Consider the following 18,891-nt stretch of genomic DNA (forward strand, 5'->3'; position numbering starts at 1 on the left):
GTCAAGAAAAGATGAAGAAGATGTATATGATCTAAAGGGTGTGTGTGTTTTTAAGAAAAATCGTTAATGGTATTGACAAAGCCTTGGTGTAATTCATGTTGTTGGCTGCATGATTTTGAAAAAATAAAGATATTAAAGTGAATCTTGGTGTACACATGTTTCCAAAGACATTTGTAGAACAAATTGTAGAACAAATAACATTCTTCTGTGAGGCAAACCCTGTTATATAGAACAGATTTATTAAAATGATCGCTTTTTTCAGAAAGAAATATGAATAGGGGACTTCTATAGCAGAAGAAGTATAGCCAAACTTGCAGAAAACAACAACCGAATGACTGCATCACTAAAGAAAAGAAACAGGTTATTGACATTTCAATATTCAAAATACCAAAACTGGTAGTTAAATTAACTTTTTACCTGTATTGTCATTGCTAATACAACAGACAAGTGCTCATGTAAAACATATTTGCAATGATTCAATGTATGAGGCTGAAATCTATAATTAGTTATGGTATATCATTTTGTTGTTATACTTGGTATTAATCTGGCTATAGGCCCAAAGCTGAAGAAACTTATTTAAGAGTATGTTTTTAATGTTGTCATTTTATTTATGCATCAAATTTAAAATATATTTTGAATAATGATAGCTAAAATGAAACCTCCAAAATAAATAATACTAAAACTGTTTTCAGGATTTCTCCAAATGTAGAAATGCAGACAGCTCTTCACCATCAACTGTGATCCTTTGTAATTTTGTGTACATATGAAACTAAATGACTGCAAAGAAATGTTTTTTGTTGTTCTTAGGTTGTTGTATGCATACTTCATAAATCCCATGATTTTATTTCCCCCAAGTGCCACGTAATTTCCACCAACTGCCACATTGGCATGGCATTTGGTGAAAAAAGATCAAAGAAACTGAACGTGGCATTTGATGGAAAATTGTTCCAATACTCCACCAACTGCCACCTTGGGGTGGCATTTGGTGAAAAATTTGCCACCAACTGCCACGTGGCATTTGGTGGAAAACGTTCCAATACTCCACCAACTGCCACGTTGGGGTGGCATTTGGTGAAAAGATTTGCCACGTGGCCTTTGGTGGAAAACGTTCCAATACTCCACCAAGTGCCACGTTGGGGTGGCATTTGGTGAAAAAATTTGTCACGTGGCATTTGGTGGAAAATGTTCCAATACTCCACCAAGTGCCACGTTGGGGTGGCATTTGGTGGAAAATGGTGAAAAATTAGATCAAAGTCCCATTTTATTCTGTTTTTCATCGTTTTACACCAAGTGCCACCCGTTCCAATACTCCACCAACTGCCACCCATTTTCCACGTCCAATTCGTGGCAAATTTAGGGAAGGGTGTGGGATGTCATGTAACATTATTACATAGCTTATGTTTTAAATGTTACATGATCTCCCACAATAAACAAAAATATTGACATGGTATGATTAGATGAAATAGAGTTCTGGTTCTTGTTCACTGCATTTTCTCTCATTGTGTTTACCTGTAACCATTGCATGAAGTTCTATTAGATTCAATCTATTAGTTTTTAAGTCTTGCTCTGGATAAGAAAAAGTAATAAAGGGCAATAACTCTGTAATAAACTAAAAAAGAGTTATGATTCTTGCACACTGCACTTCCTCTCTTTGTGCTTTGTTTTTGTGTGAAGTTTGATTTTTAAAATGTTCACACTTGACAAGACATCCTACCAATGACTTTCACATCATATTCAGCTGAGACCGGTCATGCTTCATTCTGTGCAAGTATTGTGTACACCGCATTGTCTTACCATGTGACCTTCCTCAGGGTAAAGGTTATTGTCTGGTCACTTACATTAACAGTCAGGTTGCAGTGGGAGAGGACTGGTTTCTCATTCTTACTCCATGTCACTGAAGCCTTGGTCAGCTTGGTTACATGGACTGGTATCTTCAGGTTGACACTCATGTTAAGGGCCACCTGTAGGTATTTATAGTCATATTTAAGTTTAGGTTTGTCTAAAACAAGCATAGAGTACTAGTAAAAATCTGAGATCATAATTTCTATCCATTCACAAAACTTAATGACCATTGTTTACCCACTTTTGCAAGCAGACGGAATGACGGGCAACGCCAAAAACTATATCCCCCTCCTGAAACCTTCGATACGCCAGGGGATAAGAAGATATCACTCGGACTACTTTTTATCATTCAAGGTTACTACAACCTTGACCTTTGACCTAACGCCCCCTTATATCAATAGGTGTAATTTACTAGTCAGGCCCAACCTCCAAGGCAAATTTTAGGGCCATTGGGCATTACCCATAAATCATAAGGGGTCATTTACTGGTCAGTCCAAGCCTCCATATTAAGTTAGAGGACCATAGGTCTAGGCATTGTTTAGTTATCACTGAGACAAGCTTTGACATTATACCATTAAAGGTCACCATGACCTTGACCTTTGACCTGGTGACCCCTAAAATAAATAAGAGTCATCTACTAATCAGGTCCAACCTTCATGTTAAGTTTGATGACCATAAGTCCAGCATTTCTTAAGTTATCACTTGGACAAGGTTTGGTCTACCAACTGACCAACCCACTGACCAACCAGTGCAAAGTACTCCTCTTCTATGAAAGGGGGCATAATCAATGTACGTATATAACTTTAGTCATATTTAATTTATTAAATGTTGCAAGTTTTAATATTGTGCGGTTGAATTGCTTTCTTTTGATTTTTTATCAATATATGGTTAAATTTTGTGCAAGATAGAGAGGATATTTGTTTATTTCAGTTATTATTCTATTATGATCACGAGAGGAATAAAATACAATCTTTCACTGCAATAAACAAATTTTCTGTTTCTTTTATGCTTATTTTCCGAGTTTTATAGAATTTTAATATATTTTCTAAATTTCCACTTTTTTTGAAAAGGGTGTTTTTTACGCCGCTACACGTGGGGCGCCCCTCATGCAAAATTATAACTGTCAATTTTCTAGATCCGGTTTGTTGAGAAAGTTCTCTGCTATTCTTTTTTGTTAGTTTATTATTCGCTCGTTTTTTAGTGTAAAGATTTTATGAACAGTTTTCAATGAAGTTTTTAAAAGTGCATCATTGTTCCATAAAATAACTAAAACACTTTTATTTTAACCCTTTTCCGCGTGATTGCGCCAAATTGCCCCTTTATCTATTCCCGCATGATTGCTCCAAATTGCTCCTTTATCAGTTATCACATCATTGCTCCAAAAATGCTCCTCAATCGATTCCCGCGTGATTGCGCCAAATTGGCCCTTTATCTTAATTCCCGCATGATTGCTCCAAATTGCCCCTTTATCTATTCCCCCATGATTGCTCAAAATTGCGCCTTTATCAATTACCGCATGATTGCTCCAAAATGCCCCTCTATCGATTCCCGCATGATTGCGCCAAATTGCCCCTTTATCTATTCCCGCATGATTGCTCCAAATTGCGCCTTTATCAATTACCGCATGATTGCTCCAAAATGCTCCTCTATCGATTCCCGCATGATTGCGCCAAAATGCGCCATGCTTATATACGGTCATTTATTAACATATCGGTTACTTATTTTTTCGCAACAAATGCATTTTGTTTAGTATAAACATCGATAATTATATTACTCATGAAAAAAGATGATGTTACTATTCAAACTTTTCAGAAAATCGCGACTGAAATAGACAGGGGTAAAACACGCCTTCAAAGATGACAGCGCATGTTTGACACGTGCTTGCCTCGTTTTTTTTATGGAAAATCCCCAAATATGTCACTGGCTATTTAAAACTACCAATAATAAATCATACATGTGATAACGTCCCGGACGTCCGGGATTGTCCCGGAAATCGTATCTCTGTCACAGAGAGTGCATATTTGTCCCGGAAAGTCATAAAAAAAATGAAAAAAAATCTCGGAATCGATTATCTTAATTTTACCAATGTAAGTCAGCTATTTTGCCTGTCTGGGACACTGGTCGTAAAACACAGGACTTTTTGACACTAATCCGTTAATTGGTATGTGCGTCGTCGAGGTCATCGTCAATCACCCGATAATTGATCTATTGGCCTATTGTTGTGCTTTACGAGTCGGGGAGGGTTCTTGTATACAAATTTATTGTTTTCGTATGAATTTGTTTGGTCTTATGAATGATAGCTTTTAATTGATGAATTGATATTTTTCACACATTTTACCGACAAACGAGCATGAAGGTAAGTTCAAAGAAAGTGACAAAATGGGTAAAAAAACAAAATTAAAACACGGAAAACATCCCATATTCCATTCAAATTTCAAAGTTGATATGTCATTATACTTTAAACAACTTACACGTTCATAAGGAATTGTAGTGTTTTGAACTTTTTTTTGAACTGTCGTTGTGTATTTTTACGCCCAAATAAAACTGAAGATATGGTGTACAGGTGGTTATATAGAGTGCTTTAATCACGTGACCATGGCAGGTCACGTGATCGCTTTCTACAGCCGGTTGTTGACCCGTCTCTATCAAAATTATATGCATCTCCAAACAGAAAAAAGCTCATCGACTGGAAAATCTTCTTGATCGTCTAAAAAATATTGTGTGTCATAAATTGCAAACGTTTTAAATGTGATGAAAAAATAAACATTTTGTAACGCATGTTCTCAAAAGCGCAGGAAAACAGGTGCCTGTAAGTTGTTTATTTCCTGTTTTATGAAACCGAAAGTAGACTGCATATCCTCCTGGTTAGCACTTCATTTAAAGCCTGGGAATATATCTGGTTTTATTTTTTCAAGAAAATGCAGAAAAAAACAAACCATGTCAAGTAAAAAATAGGTCTTGGCAGTCAAAATAGGTACATTTTCCCCGACGTTAAAAACGACTAAAATAGCCTCAGATATGCTCTAGAATGCACCACAGACGTCCCCATTTAAAAAAATCAGGGGGGGGGGGGGGGCATGCCCCCGGACCCCCCTAGTGTGCGTTAACATTACGACGAGTGTCCCGGAATCGACCCAAGAAAATATGGCATGTATGAATAAATATCATATAAATATATCCTATAGATCAGGCACGAATGACGTCACATTTCATGGTTCAGAAATGTGTCAAAATGGCTGATTTACCATGTAGTTAACTAGAGTCTGGCTTGAATAAACACATGTCATTTGTCACTTCTGTTTCCAAAAATGAATTTCCTTCTGAATACACAGATAATAATATCAAATGTGATATGACCCAGTTTGACAGCTGTTGAAACACGTGTTCTGTTGATCTCGATAAATAAACAAGAATGCTGTCGTAATTGTACATGCATTTTAGACCTTGATTTATTGCCTTGTGTTGACAGATTTTGATTATAGTATTACGGAATTACTGAATTTAATTTAGAAAGCGATTCTTACTATTAAAAATTTGAGTTGTATGGCTTGTTGAGGGCTGTGCCAGTAGCAGACCCAGCTTTAATTTTGATATTTACAAATATTTTATTAAATTCATTTAGACAAGAGGGCCTTCACCTGATCCAATTCAAGTTTTTCTATGATTTGACCTAGTGGCCTGGTTTTTGACCTCTGATTACCCAGTTTCAAACTCTACCTAAAAATCATAAAGTATAACATTCTGATCAAGTTCCATGATCGTATGGTCATAAATGTGGCCTCTAGAGTGTTAACATGCTTTTCCTATGATTTGAACTTATGACCTAGTTTTTGATCACACATGACCCAGATTAAAACTGACTTAGGTTATTAATATAAACATTCTAACCAACTTTCATGAAGATACAGTTATAAATGTGAACTCTAGAGTGTTAACAAGCTTTTCCTTAAATTTGACCTGGTGACCTAGTTTTTGACTGCAAATGGCCCAGATTTGAACTTGGCCTAGAGTTAATCAATATAAATGTTCTGACAAAGTTTCACGAACAATCAGTCATAAATGTGACCTCTAGAGTGTTAACAAGCTCTTCTTATGATTTGACCTAATGGCCTAGTTTTTATCCCCATGTGACCCAGATTTAGACTTAACTTCGATATTAATAATATAAACATTCTGACCAACTTTCATGAAGAAACATTTATAAATGTGACCTTTAGATTGTTAACAAGCTTTTCCTTAAAATTGACCTGGTGAACTAGTTTTTGACTGCACATGATTCAAACTTGGCCTAGAGCTACACTTTGTGCTCAGGTGACCTAAAAACATTAACCGAAATCCACCTGTAGCTGTGTATTGTTGAAGTTTATTCAGTATAATCCTTTGACACTGCAGCTACACACTCTGTAATCTCTTACAAATTTTTACAATAACATCTCATCAAAGTAACCTTTATAAGGAAGGGTTTTTCCATATTACTAGATAACACCCACCTTTTGCCTGCCATTGGTCCCCTTGGTTTAAGGTTTTCCCTTTCATCTCTGCTCACATATTTGTATCTTTTGCCATCCCAAACTGTAAAAAAATATAAAATTAAATATCTTAACAGGTGTATCCTATAGACTAAAATCATTTAAACATTCATTTTTTTTCTTCTTTTGAATACATGAATCTGCATGTCAAAGAGTATTTGTTTGAGGCAAAACATTCATTCAAAGTGTGAGGATGGCTTGTCAGCCAAATTCCAACTTGCCATAAGTAGCTTTTTCAAAAAAATGAGAAATGCCCAATTTCCTATATTGAGCGTTCAAATTAAAAACTTTGAAGCTGTCTTTCTAAAAAACAGAAAATGTCCCTTTGTGGCTGTGGTTATGGCCATGAATAACCTGAGGATCTGTCTCATTTAAATGCAACAATTATTGAAATATCTCAAATAACCAACACTGTCAAGACCCAAAACAGACTACTGAAAAACTGCAATCGATAGAGGTCGCCGGGGACTGAGCCTAAACCTCGAGGGAACCTATGTTTTTTGAACGACCCGATTTTCAATTTTCTCCAGTCTGTTATGAAATATATTTATGTGTATTACAAGTATGAAGAAGTCTGTTTACTAAGACACTGAATATGTGTTGCATTGTGGAAATCGCTCATATGTTCAAAGGCTGTCGGAAAAATGAACATTTTATAAATAGTCATCAGCTTTTCCAATAAGATCTCTCCCACAGACATAGTTTTTGACCCTAAAGATGACACATTTATTCATCTAAGATTTCATTTCTTTTATGAGTCGGGAAAATGTTGCCTAAGATTTCACCTAGTGAGCTCGTTTTTGATCTGAGGTGACCCATATTCACAAGTGTTTAAGACAACATGTAGATAAATATTCTGACCAAGTTTCATAAAGAATTTTCATGACCATGGAATTCTTTTTCCTTTGACCTAGAATTTGACCCAGGATGAATGAATGATATAAAAAAGCAAGATATTATGCAGACAAATATTCTGGCCAAGTTTCATCAAGATATGGAAAAAAAATGTTGAATTTATGATGTGGAAATAATTTTCCTAAGATTTGACCTAGTGATCTAGATTTTGACCGCGTTGACCCATAATAAAAAATATGCAAGATATAATGCAGACAAGCATTTTGAACATGTTTCATCAAGATTTGATAAAAATTTGAATTAATTACAGTAGAAAGTCACTTAACCGGACAAGGTCGGACTGGGCAAAATTTCCGGTTTAGTGAGGATTCCGGTATAGTGAGGATTTGATGTAGGGAGAAAGTTTACTCAAAATATTAACTGAGTGAACCCTTAGGACAAAGGTTGAGACATGACTAAAGCACATGCAAAAGTGATAAACATAATTAAACATTGTGCATTTATCTTTTTTTTCTTAAAATAAAACAACTTGCGAAAATGACCACTTCATCACCAATCAAAGTTCTTGATTTGAGTAAAAAAGAAACAAACAAATTATCCTATTATCTGTAATTTAATGCTTGTTAAGTATGTTTGATAGTTTAATTAAAGCACCGTCTAATTTGATTCAATCATAGAAGTCTTGAGATAAACCAACCCTCCAAAATGATCACTTTATAACCGTTTCTAGTCCTTTATTTTCTGCAACAAACAAATTAATGTTCCAATCAATTTTCTTTTCACAAGTTTGATGATCGTGCCGCATCAATCCACAGCGCAATCATCTTATCGATAATCAAGTTAACACAACATCACAGGTGCAATATTTAACGACGCACTGGCTGACAAAACAAAGTGACACATGTTTTGCGAATTCCTAATACACAAAATCATTTTGACATGTTGAAACAAATATATGTCTGGTTTTGTAAGGTAAAATTACATTGACAAATAACAAATTTTCTTGATTTTTTTTTATCATATCCTGAATTCCGGTTTTGTTGGGATTTTTTTTACATTGAAAATGGATGGGGAAACCAGGACTCTGAAAAAAGTCTGGTATCCCGAGGATTATGGTTTTGTAGAGTTCCGGTTTAGTGTTTCTACTGTACCTTGAAATATTTCTTCTAATACTTGACCTAATGACCTAGTTTTTGACCCAAGATCACCCATATTCATATATATTCAAGACAACATGCCGACAAAATTATAGTCTCAACAAGTTTGATTACCATTGGATAAGAACTCGACTTTATTATGCACCAGTCATTTGTAACCATGGCCCCCCAAGGCCCGGGGAATAGCAGGGACTTTGACCTTCGGTCCAGCCAAGCCCGGGCAAAGTCTCAGCCCTGCGGGGACAATCTGCTGGTAAAACCCGCGCCAAATGCCCCAGCACCCAACGGAACATAGATAATGCCAATTTCCAGCTAAATTTGGCGTGAAGACAAAACACCAAACACAGAATTGTTAACACCCACCCGCCCAGTTATCGCCATTCTATAACCTGTAAATATCAATAAATAAATAGCGTTTCATTTATTTATTACCTAAATTTGAGTCCATCAATTTCTTAAATGTTCATGTAAAAATGATATTCTTATTAATACGTTGCACACACTAAAGCAAAAGTATGGCTGACTTTTTTTTACTCTAGTTACGTTATAAATCTATAAATAAACAGGTCATGTCACAGTGCGCATGCGGGTTAACGCTTCCGTTTTCTTGTTTACATTATCAAGATCAGAGGTGACAGACTTTTATTATTGGTACAATAATTATGTTGATTTATTTTGCTTCTGTGTCAGAACCGCCAAAAAAAGATGCCAATACTACTGACTTTGATGCCGTAATGATGCGACCTTTGAGTTGTTACAGTAACATTTACTGCATAAATACCAGAATCCTACTATTCAACATTATTTGTTTTGTGCTTTGATCAAAACATCATAGAAATAAAATTCCCAAAGTGGGTTTAATGCAATCTATGTATAAAATTTTACGACATTTTGGCGCGAAAATTAACATAAGCAATTTTTCATTTGTCTGCTCTTCCAGTACCAGGGTATGCACTACACCTGTTGGGCAGTCTGATTGATTGATTAGCAGCTCTACTTAATATAATCTTGAGTTTTCACAAGCCAGATGTAATATTCCAACTGCTTCTCAATCAAAAGCACTGAAACATATGACAAGACCCTGAACCATGACATATTTTATGCGTATTTTCCAAAAAATCTAAAAATAGAACCAACCATTTTTTTGTTTACATTGTATCCATCTTTGATTTTGACTGAAAACAAAAGGGACTTAGTTAGACAATTTCTACTGCTTTTGAACCCAATCTACCGACTCGGAGACCCAAGTCTTCCTCTTGCCATTGCCATGCAGAGCTTCATATGTCTGACATTGTGCTACTAACTATGTATAACATGCTGTTTACACAAATGTAAAAAATGGAAGGGACACCTGATTTCAAATGTTCGTGTCCCTTTGGGATCCCTTAGAAAAATGGTTAGTGTCAACCCCTGAATGTGTCCTGTTAAGTCATTTATTTTTACTGCAATATAGTTTAATAGTAAATAAAATTACTATGTGATTTACTTGCAGTAAACTTGAAAACAACTGATAATGGTAAACACTTAGTAGGTAATCCAGACAGGTTTGTGGTCAGTCCAAAAGGTTTCCATGACATCTGTTTTGTGAGGCATATCTGAGACATAAATAATTATGGTCCATCATCTGCCAGAGTGGTCGCCTGTAGTTTCACTGTGGTGCTGACAAGATTTGACAAAAATTAATAAATTTTTATGGCTATGGAATTCTTCGTCCTAAGATTTGACCTTGTGACCTAGATTTTGACCAGGGATGACCCATATTAAAATCTTTCAAGATATTGAGCAGACAAATATTCTAACCAAGTTTCATAAAGATTTGACAAAAATTAATGAATTTATGACGAGGAATGATTTTCCTAAGATATGACCTAGTGACCTAGAATTTGACCCAGGATGACCCATTTTCATATATATATTCAAAATAACATGCCGACAAATAGTCTGACCAAGTTTGATTACCACTGGATAAAAACTCTGGATTTTATTACATAAAATGAAAACTTTAATGCAGAATTGTTAACGCCGGGCGCCCGCCCACTTAACTCCCAAAATTGCATTTAGGCTGGTTCAAACATACCATGCGATCGGAAAATAAAAATCAATACTCCTAAGCAAATGAACAAATTCAGTTGATAATTGACTGTTAACCTTGAACATTATCACAGACTTGGAGAATTTAAAGTGCTGGATTTCATGGGCAAAGTTAGCGGATCGTCTTAAAAGCAGATCGCCTTATAGTCAGGGAAATATGGTACTAAGTTTGGTATATAGCCTAAATATTCCATATGTAAACCTTTCCTAACACAGTGGATACAACATTGGACTGATTTTTTTGCGACACCGATTCGATCCTGGTCTACGACTGGATTATTTTTGTTTAATTTTGGTATTTTTTTACAATTATTATATCAAAGAGTAAAACATTTTATTAAATAATTGTCCCGAGATTCGTTACAAAAAAAAATTGTTTTGGTGCCACTCTGGTGTCTAGTACCTTTAATGCAATCCTAAACTTCTTTAAACTTTAAAAACTTCAGTCCAAACTCAAAATGTGGACAATTCTGATATCTTGATTTTCCGGTTGTGTCAAAGAGTTCAATTGCAGATGCATTAACATAAAACATAAATCAGGCTCAAAATGTGTTGGGATTGGGGATATACTTTTGTAAAATTAATCAGATGACATTGTGTAGAATGTTTGTTAAAATGACTTTTTCCCAAGATCCAAGTAAACTTGACATAACGAGTTTTGACTGTAATACATTCTTAACTCTTAAATGTGAATCTTAGAGAGAAATACACTTTTTTTCCTTTTGCTAAGAAAAATTGTACCGCGCCAGCAATTAAAAGACAGTGTTACTAGAGACAGAGCTTAATGATAGCAAAACATTGAATTGTCAATGAAATCATGAATTTCCATACTTGAATATCATAGATCAAAACTAGAGCTATCACTGTAGGTAAATCCGGACAAAAAGTAACCGGGCAATAACTCAGTAATAAGCAAGAATAGAGTTATGGTAATTATACACTGCACTTCCTCTCATTATGCTCTACCATTGTATGAAGTTTAATCCAATTCCATCCAGTAGTTTTTAAGTTATGCTCCAGGCAAGGTAAATTGCAACAGACCGACCGAACGACCACAAGGTGACTCCATTATACCGCCTTCAAACTTCGTTTGTCAGGGGTAATGCAGATATACAATTATTTACTAGAAAATGGTGACTAAAAATGTGCAAAAAATCCTTATACAACAGTTTAACTTCCTTATCACTAACACCCCATTGCTTTCTGCCCTTTTTGGAACAGACCCCAGACATTTTGGAAAAATATGCATTGAGAAATCTGCCGAAATTACATTTCATACTTATCTCTGAACTTGATGGAAATCAACGATCATTTAATCTAAATATCCTAAAAACTTAACATCACATAATTTATAGGAATATTGAATGAGTAGTACAGTGAGGTAAAGATGGCTTTCCTAAAAAAAAAAAATCATTTCTTTTGATTAATGTTTTTTACAAGACTGGGAAAAATATTATATATACGGCTTTGGGAATTGGTCGTATAGTTCGACTCGTGGGTACTATAGAAAAAGGCCTGCATCTAATCTGCCCTGACCCCACCCCAATAAGAAGTGAAAAGTCAACAAGGCCTCTTAAAATCAATAAAAATCCTTTTTAATTGTCTGATTTTAAAGCATTTAAAAGACTTTCTATACATGGAACAACATTTAGAATCAGTGGTCCCCAAAGTTTTCAATGTTGCATTTTCTTTGAGGAATTCTGGGTACTTTTTGTAAAATTGATGAAAAGAAAGCTGTAACACTGGACTTCTGGCGGTGTTAACTAGCCTGCCTAATAAATTCAGCAGAAGCTCACCGTGCTGTTAAGGAGTCTAATATTAATCCTGGCTTTAGTTTGGCTGGAGATGTCAAATCCACACGGCTGGAAAATTGGCCTCGTGCTCTGGAACTACGCAATCGGCAGAATCTGCAACAGGAAGGTCTGAATCTGGTAAACTGCATTCATAATCAATTTGAGAAAGTTCTTATTCATCATAATGTAAGTAGTGTACATATTCATGTAAGTAGCTAATAGAACTTCTGAACTGAAGTATTATAAAGGCAACAAGATAAGGGTCTGGAGCCATATTCAATAAGCATTTTCACTAAGGGAAAAACTGCCTTTTTTCTAATTTGAATTTTGAGAAAATGTAAAATGCAATGTGCGATGCCAACAAGGTCCCTTTAGGGAAAAGCATGCTCAACCCTGAAGGGGTCGACTGGTCTTTATATACAGCAAATTCTCTGTCTTCACCGAGTCAGGGCTTTACTCGATCGAATGTCCGAGTACTCGAAAGAAAATCTATAAAATCACGATTTACAGACAAAGCAACAGATCTGGTTAGTTGCCAAGATGACACTTACGGTTCCCTCTAATCCCCGCTGTGTAAACAATTGACCCTTATAAATTAGTTGAGAGTTGCAAACTGTCAACAAAGGGCCCTTCTTTCCAATTAGCACTGATGTCAATTAGCGAAGTTTTGATAGCGGTACTTTCACCTACACAATTCTATTGTTTACCAATAAGAGATCTTTTACCAAACCTTGGACGCTTATTTTTAACAAGCGTTGATTTCTTATTTATGGGCATATTCTAACTATTTTTGCATTGTTTATCACAATTGACATCTAAAATCAAGAATTTTGAATATTTATGACGTAAACAACAATATTATACAGTACGAAGTATTTTGTTCATTATTTTTATGTATGCTATTTATTTTCATTCATTATAGTTCTGCATTCTTATATAAAATCATTAAAGTGAAATGAAAAAGACATTTGTAAAAGCATGAAAGAGCATTTGTTTATCTTTCATTTAATTTTCTGTTAAAGTACATAATGAAAGTCTTATTAACCCTTTCCCGCATGATTGTGCCAAATTGCCCCTTTATCTATTCCCGCATGATTGTTCCAAATTGTCTCTTTATCGTTTACCGTATGATTGTTCCAAAATGTCCCTCTATCGATTCCCGTATGATTGTTCCAAAATGTGCCATGCTTATTTACGGTCATTTATTAACATATCTGTTGCTTATTTTTTCGCAACAAATGCATTTTTGTGTAATATAAACATCGATAATTATATAAATAATGAAACAAGAGGGCCAAGATGGCCATAAATCGCTCACCTGAGTAAAAGAGTTTAACCTTTGTTATTACTATAGCTTGTTTCTCAAAGAATATTGAACAAGAGCTGTCAAAGTATGTGACAAATGCCCCCCAATGTGACATTGATCTATGAACAAGTACATAAAAAGTTGATCTTGCCTTTATGTGTCAAATACATATTGCAAGTTATATTAAATTGCCTCTGAGCATAGAAAAAAAACCAATCATACTAAATGACAGCCAACACTCTTTATGTCCTCATATTCAGCATTCCATTGTGAATAAACACTTAGTGTATCTTTCACCTTAGAGGTAGGGACATGGGTCTTGCACACAACACGTTGTCTTGGTATGTCGAAAACATATGGCAAGTCATTTTAAAATCTGTCCATATAACAGTAAGTCACAGCGCGGACACGACAGCCTATATTTTCCTTCAGGTTGCCATGGCAACCGGAGTTCTGCATGGAATTATTTTTTTTTGAACAATTTTGAAAAAGCACCAACCAAGGATCATTCCTATGAAGTTTCATCAAAATTGTCCAAGCGGTTTAGGAGAAGAAGATGATTGTAACCAATTGTTGACACTTTTCCTTTAGGTTGCCATGTCAACCAGAGTTCTACATGGAATTAATTTCTTTGAACAATTTTGAAAAAGCACCAACCAAGGATCATTCCTATGAAGTTTCATCAAAATTGTCAAAGCGGTTTAGGAGAAGAAGATGATTATAACCAATTGTTGACATTTTCCTTTAGGTTGCCATGGCAACTGGGCCAAACAAAATTATGTGAACAAATTTAAGAGAGGTTCATGCAAGGACACTTCAAACCAAATTTGCTGAAGATCTATCAAGGGGTTCATGCGAAGAAAATGTTAAGTTTTTTTTACTAATTTTAGCTCTGGTGGCCCTTAAAAGGGGCCAAACAAAATTATTTGAAAAGACCTGACAGAGGCCCATGCTAGGATGCTTCAGACTTGAAGATCCATCAAGCAGTTAATAAGATCAAGTTGTTTAAAGGTTTTCTATTTTTTGCTCTGGTGACCCCTAAAAGGGGCCAAACAAAACCATTTGAACAAAGTTGAGAGAGGACCATGTAAGGATGCTACATATCAAGTATGGAGTCATTCTGACCTTTACTTTCAGAGGAAAAGATGTTTAAGTGACAAGACAATGTAAAAACAAATGACCCCTGAGCAAGGCCAATTTGACCCCGGGACAATAATTTGAATACCTTTGGTGTCGGTCCTCTAGGTAACACTATATACCAAATATGAAAGCTCTAGGTCTTATATTTTGGAGAAGAGGATTTTTAAAGTTTTATTAATATATAAGACTATATAAAAATATTGAAAACTTCAGCCTATGAACACGGGGCGTGGCCAATTTTGACCCTAGGGCTAAAGTTTGAACAATCTTAATAGTGGTCCGATAAACAATGCTTCATACCAAATATCTAAGGCCTTCGCCTTTTGGTTTCGGAGAAGAAGATTTTATAAGTTTTCATCATATACATATATAAGGAAACCCATGACCGCCCGGGTGGGGCCATTTTTTGACCCCAGGGCCAAAGATTGAACAATATTGGAACAAGTCAACTAGATGATATATCATGCCAAATATCTAAGCTCTTGTCACTACTTGATTTTACGTGTGTATCTATATATATATATTTGTTATTAATTGTTGTATGTGGCCCATATTGAAAATTGGTATGTGTACTAAATATGTTATCCAGTTTAAACTAGAACTGTAAGCCAAAGGCTAACGAATACCCCCCAACCCTTCCCTGTCTAGGTTGTTTGCCCTGGCCTTAGTTATGGTATCATTAGAAAGCACAAGGCAATACATTTATTTAGTTTATTTAGAATACCTATTACTGAATCAGGGACTGCCATGGCACTGCAGCAGAGATCACAAAATGGTCACTATAGTATGTTGGTACTGTGTCCACACTTATCCCCTCCAGGAGCCTGTGCACCCACCTCAGGGGAGATAACAAACCTGTTTCTCTCATTTTCACCATAAAGGGGTCATGATGAAAAATGACAAAGGAGTAGGCCACCAAAGCGAATATTACCCCACTCCCACCCACCTCAGGGGAGATAACAAACCTGTTTCTCTCATTTTCACCATAAAGGGGTCATGACTCCTGACAGGATATTCCAAATTGAAGGTGGACGGGTGAATAAGGAAATAATACAGGTGCACAAAATCACATATACAAAGGTTCACATCATGGTCATGGATAGCTGAAAGTTTGAGAAAAATATATTGAAAAATGACAAAGGAGTAGGCCACCAAAGCGAATATTGTAACAAATTTAAGGCCTGTATGCACCTAACTTCAGGACTTTTGATGGTCTTTTTAAGGACAAAATCAATTAAAGGTCTTTTTAAGGCCATGCAAACATTCTGATTAATACAGGTGCACCAAATCACATATTCAACATTTCATATCATGGTCATTGACATCTGAAAGTTTGAAAAAGATTTATAGAAAAAATGAGAAAAAATGACCAAGGATTAGGCTAGACAAAGCTGTATAATTTTTGCCTATTTTAACTTATTCAGGGGCCATAATTGGAGACATGATCATGTGATTCCAACCACAATCACAGGGGCAAATGTTCTCACCATGGCTAAAAGTTTGAAAAAGATTCATTCAAAAATGACGAAGGAGTAGGACGAACAAAACTAATTTTACCCAATTTAACTCATTAAGTGGCCACAACTCCACTCAGGATCATGTGACTCCCACCAAATTCATGGAGGCAAAGGTTTACATCATGGCCATTAATATTTGAAAGTTTGAAAAAGATTTGCTCAATAGCTTCAAAGAAGAATCCTGGACAAAGCTAATTTTGCCCAATTTAACTCATTAAGGGGCCACAACTCCACTCAGGATCATGCGACTCTGACCAAATCCACGGAGGCACAGGTTTACACCATGGTCATTAATATTTGAAAGTTTGAAAAAGATTTGTTCAATAACGACAAAGATGAATCCCGGACAAAAAAAAAACGGACGGACAAACGGACAGACGGACAACCTGATTCCAGTATACCCCCCCCAAACTTTGTTTTGGGGGGTATAATTAAGACGTTAATTGTCTTTGTGAGTTCGGAGAAGATTTTTTAAGTTTTCACTATAACGCATATAGAGAAAACCCATCAGCCCCGGGGTGTGGCCAATTTTGACCACAGGGCCATAATTTGAACAAACTTTGTAGAGGTCCACTAGACGATGAATTATGCCAAATATCTAAGCTCTAAGCCACGTAAGTTCAGAGGAGATGATTTTTGAAGTTTTCACTATAAACATATAGAGAAAACCCATGACCCCCGAAGGGGGTGGGGCCAATTTTGACCCCAAGGCCATAATTTGAACAATCTTTGTAGAGGTCCACTAGACGATGAATCATGCCAAATATCTAAGCTCTAGTCCAAGTAAGTTCAGAGGAGAAGATTTTTGAAGTTTTAACTATAAACATATAGAGAATATCCTAACCCCCCTGGGCGGGGCCAATTTTGACCACAAGGCCATAATTTGAACAATCTTTGTAGAGGTCTACTAGACGATGAATCAAGCCAAATATCTAAGCTCTAAGCAACATAAGTTCAGAGGAGATTTTTGATTTTTTTTAATATAAACATATAGAGAAAACCCATGACCACCCAGGGGCGGGGCCAATTTTGACCCCAGGGCCATAATTTGAACAATCTTTGTAGAGGTCCACTAGAAGATGAATCATGCCAAATATCTCAGCTCTAGTCCAAGTAAGTTAAGAGGAGAAGATTTTTGAAGTTTTAACTATAAACATATCAATTATACCCCTGACCCCCCGGGGCGGGGCCAATTTTGACCCCAAGGCCATAATTTGAACAATCTTTGTAGAGGTCCACTTGACGATGAATCATGCCAAATATCTAAGCTCTAGTCCAAGTAAGTTCAAAGGAGAAGATTTTTGAAGTTTTCACTATAAACATATAGAGAATACCCTAACCCCCCGGGGCAGGGTCAATTTTGACCCCAAGGCCATAATTTGAACAATCTTTGTAGAGGTCCACTAGACGATGAATCATGCCAAATATCTAAGCTCTAGTCCAAGTAAGTTAAGAGGAGAAGATTTTTGAAGTTTTAACTATAAACATATCAAGTATACCCATGACCCCCCGGGGCGGGGCCAATTTTGACCCCAAGGCCATAATTTGAACAATCTTTGTAGAGGTCCACTAGACGATGAATCATGCCAAATATCTAAGCTCTAGTCCAAGTAAGTTCAAAGGAGAAGATTTTTGAAGTTTTCACTACAAACATATAGAGAAAACCCATGACCCCCCGGGGCGGGGCCAATTTTGACCCCAAGGCCATAATTTGAACAATCTTTGTAAAGGTCCACTAGACGATGAATCATGCCAAATATCTAAGCTCTAGTCCAAGTAAGTTCAGAGGAGAAGATTTTTGAAGTTTTAACTATAAACATATAGAGCATATCCATGACCCCCCGGGGCAGGGCCAATTTTGACCACAGGGCCATAATTTGAACAAAATTTGTAGAGGTCCACTAGACGATGAATCATGACAAATATCTAAGCTCTAGGCCAAGTAGGTTCAGAGGAGAAGATTTTTTAAGTTTTCACTATAAACATATAGAGAAAACCCATGACCCCCCGGGGCGGGGCCAATTTTGACCCAAGGGCCATAATTTGAACAATCTTGGTAGAGGACCATTTGGTGATCCTACCTACCATATATCAACGGCCTAAGCTTTGTGGTTTGGGAGAAGAAGATTTTTAAAGTTTTTCCTTTCCATTGCCATGGCAACCAGAGTTCTGCATGGAATTCAATTCTTTGAACAATTTTCAAAGGGGACCACCCAAGGAACATTCCTGTGAAGTTTGGATGAAATTGGCTAAGCGGTTTATGAGGAGGTGTCGTTTAAAGTAAAAGTTTACGGACGGACGACGGACGCCGGACAAATTGTGATCACAATAGCTCACCTTGTCACTATGTGACAGGTGAGCTAAAAAGGGAAAAAAGACTAATAAATGACAAAACTGACCACCCATGAATTGGCGGACTTACTAATGTGTAAAAATACTCACAATATTTAGTCAAAAAGGAAGAACAGCCATTTATGGAATGTGAAGTTTAAAATATTTTCAAATGAATAATCAAAACATTGAGTTGAAAATTTATGACAGCAATTGAAATCCTATCATAACAGGAATTCCAATAAATCTACAGACTAATAATGTTTGAAAAGTTGAATAATTTTTACAGAGAGTGATTTTATAATCCAAGTAACTATACAGAACATAAAA

The 18,891-nt window shown here is 36.1% G+C and overlaps 1 long non-coding RNA gene across 1 annotated transcript in view; it reads right to left on the minus strand.

The window, feature by feature from the left end:
* Positions 1-1,835: 1,835 nt before the first annotated feature.
* The window catches only part of LOC128246963 (uncharacterized), a 39,772-nt gene continuing 22,716 nt past the window's right edge, over positions 1,836-18,891 (minus strand). Inside the window, exons 4-6 of the long non-coding RNA XR_008263410.1 lie at positions 12,271-12,381; positions 6,333-6,414; positions 1,836-1,961 (exon numbers count right to left, since the gene is read on the minus strand). This is a non-coding gene — a long non-coding RNA (uncharacterized LOC128246963). The remainder of the gene's footprint in view (positions 1,962-6,332; positions 6,415-12,270; positions 12,382-18,891) is intronic.

Source organism: Mya arenaria, chromosome 9, assembly GCF_026914265.1.
Source record: "Mya arenaria isolate MELC-2E11 chromosome 9, ASM2691426v1".
NCBI lineage: Eukaryota > Metazoa > Mollusca > Bivalvia > Myida > Myidae > Mya > Mya arenaria.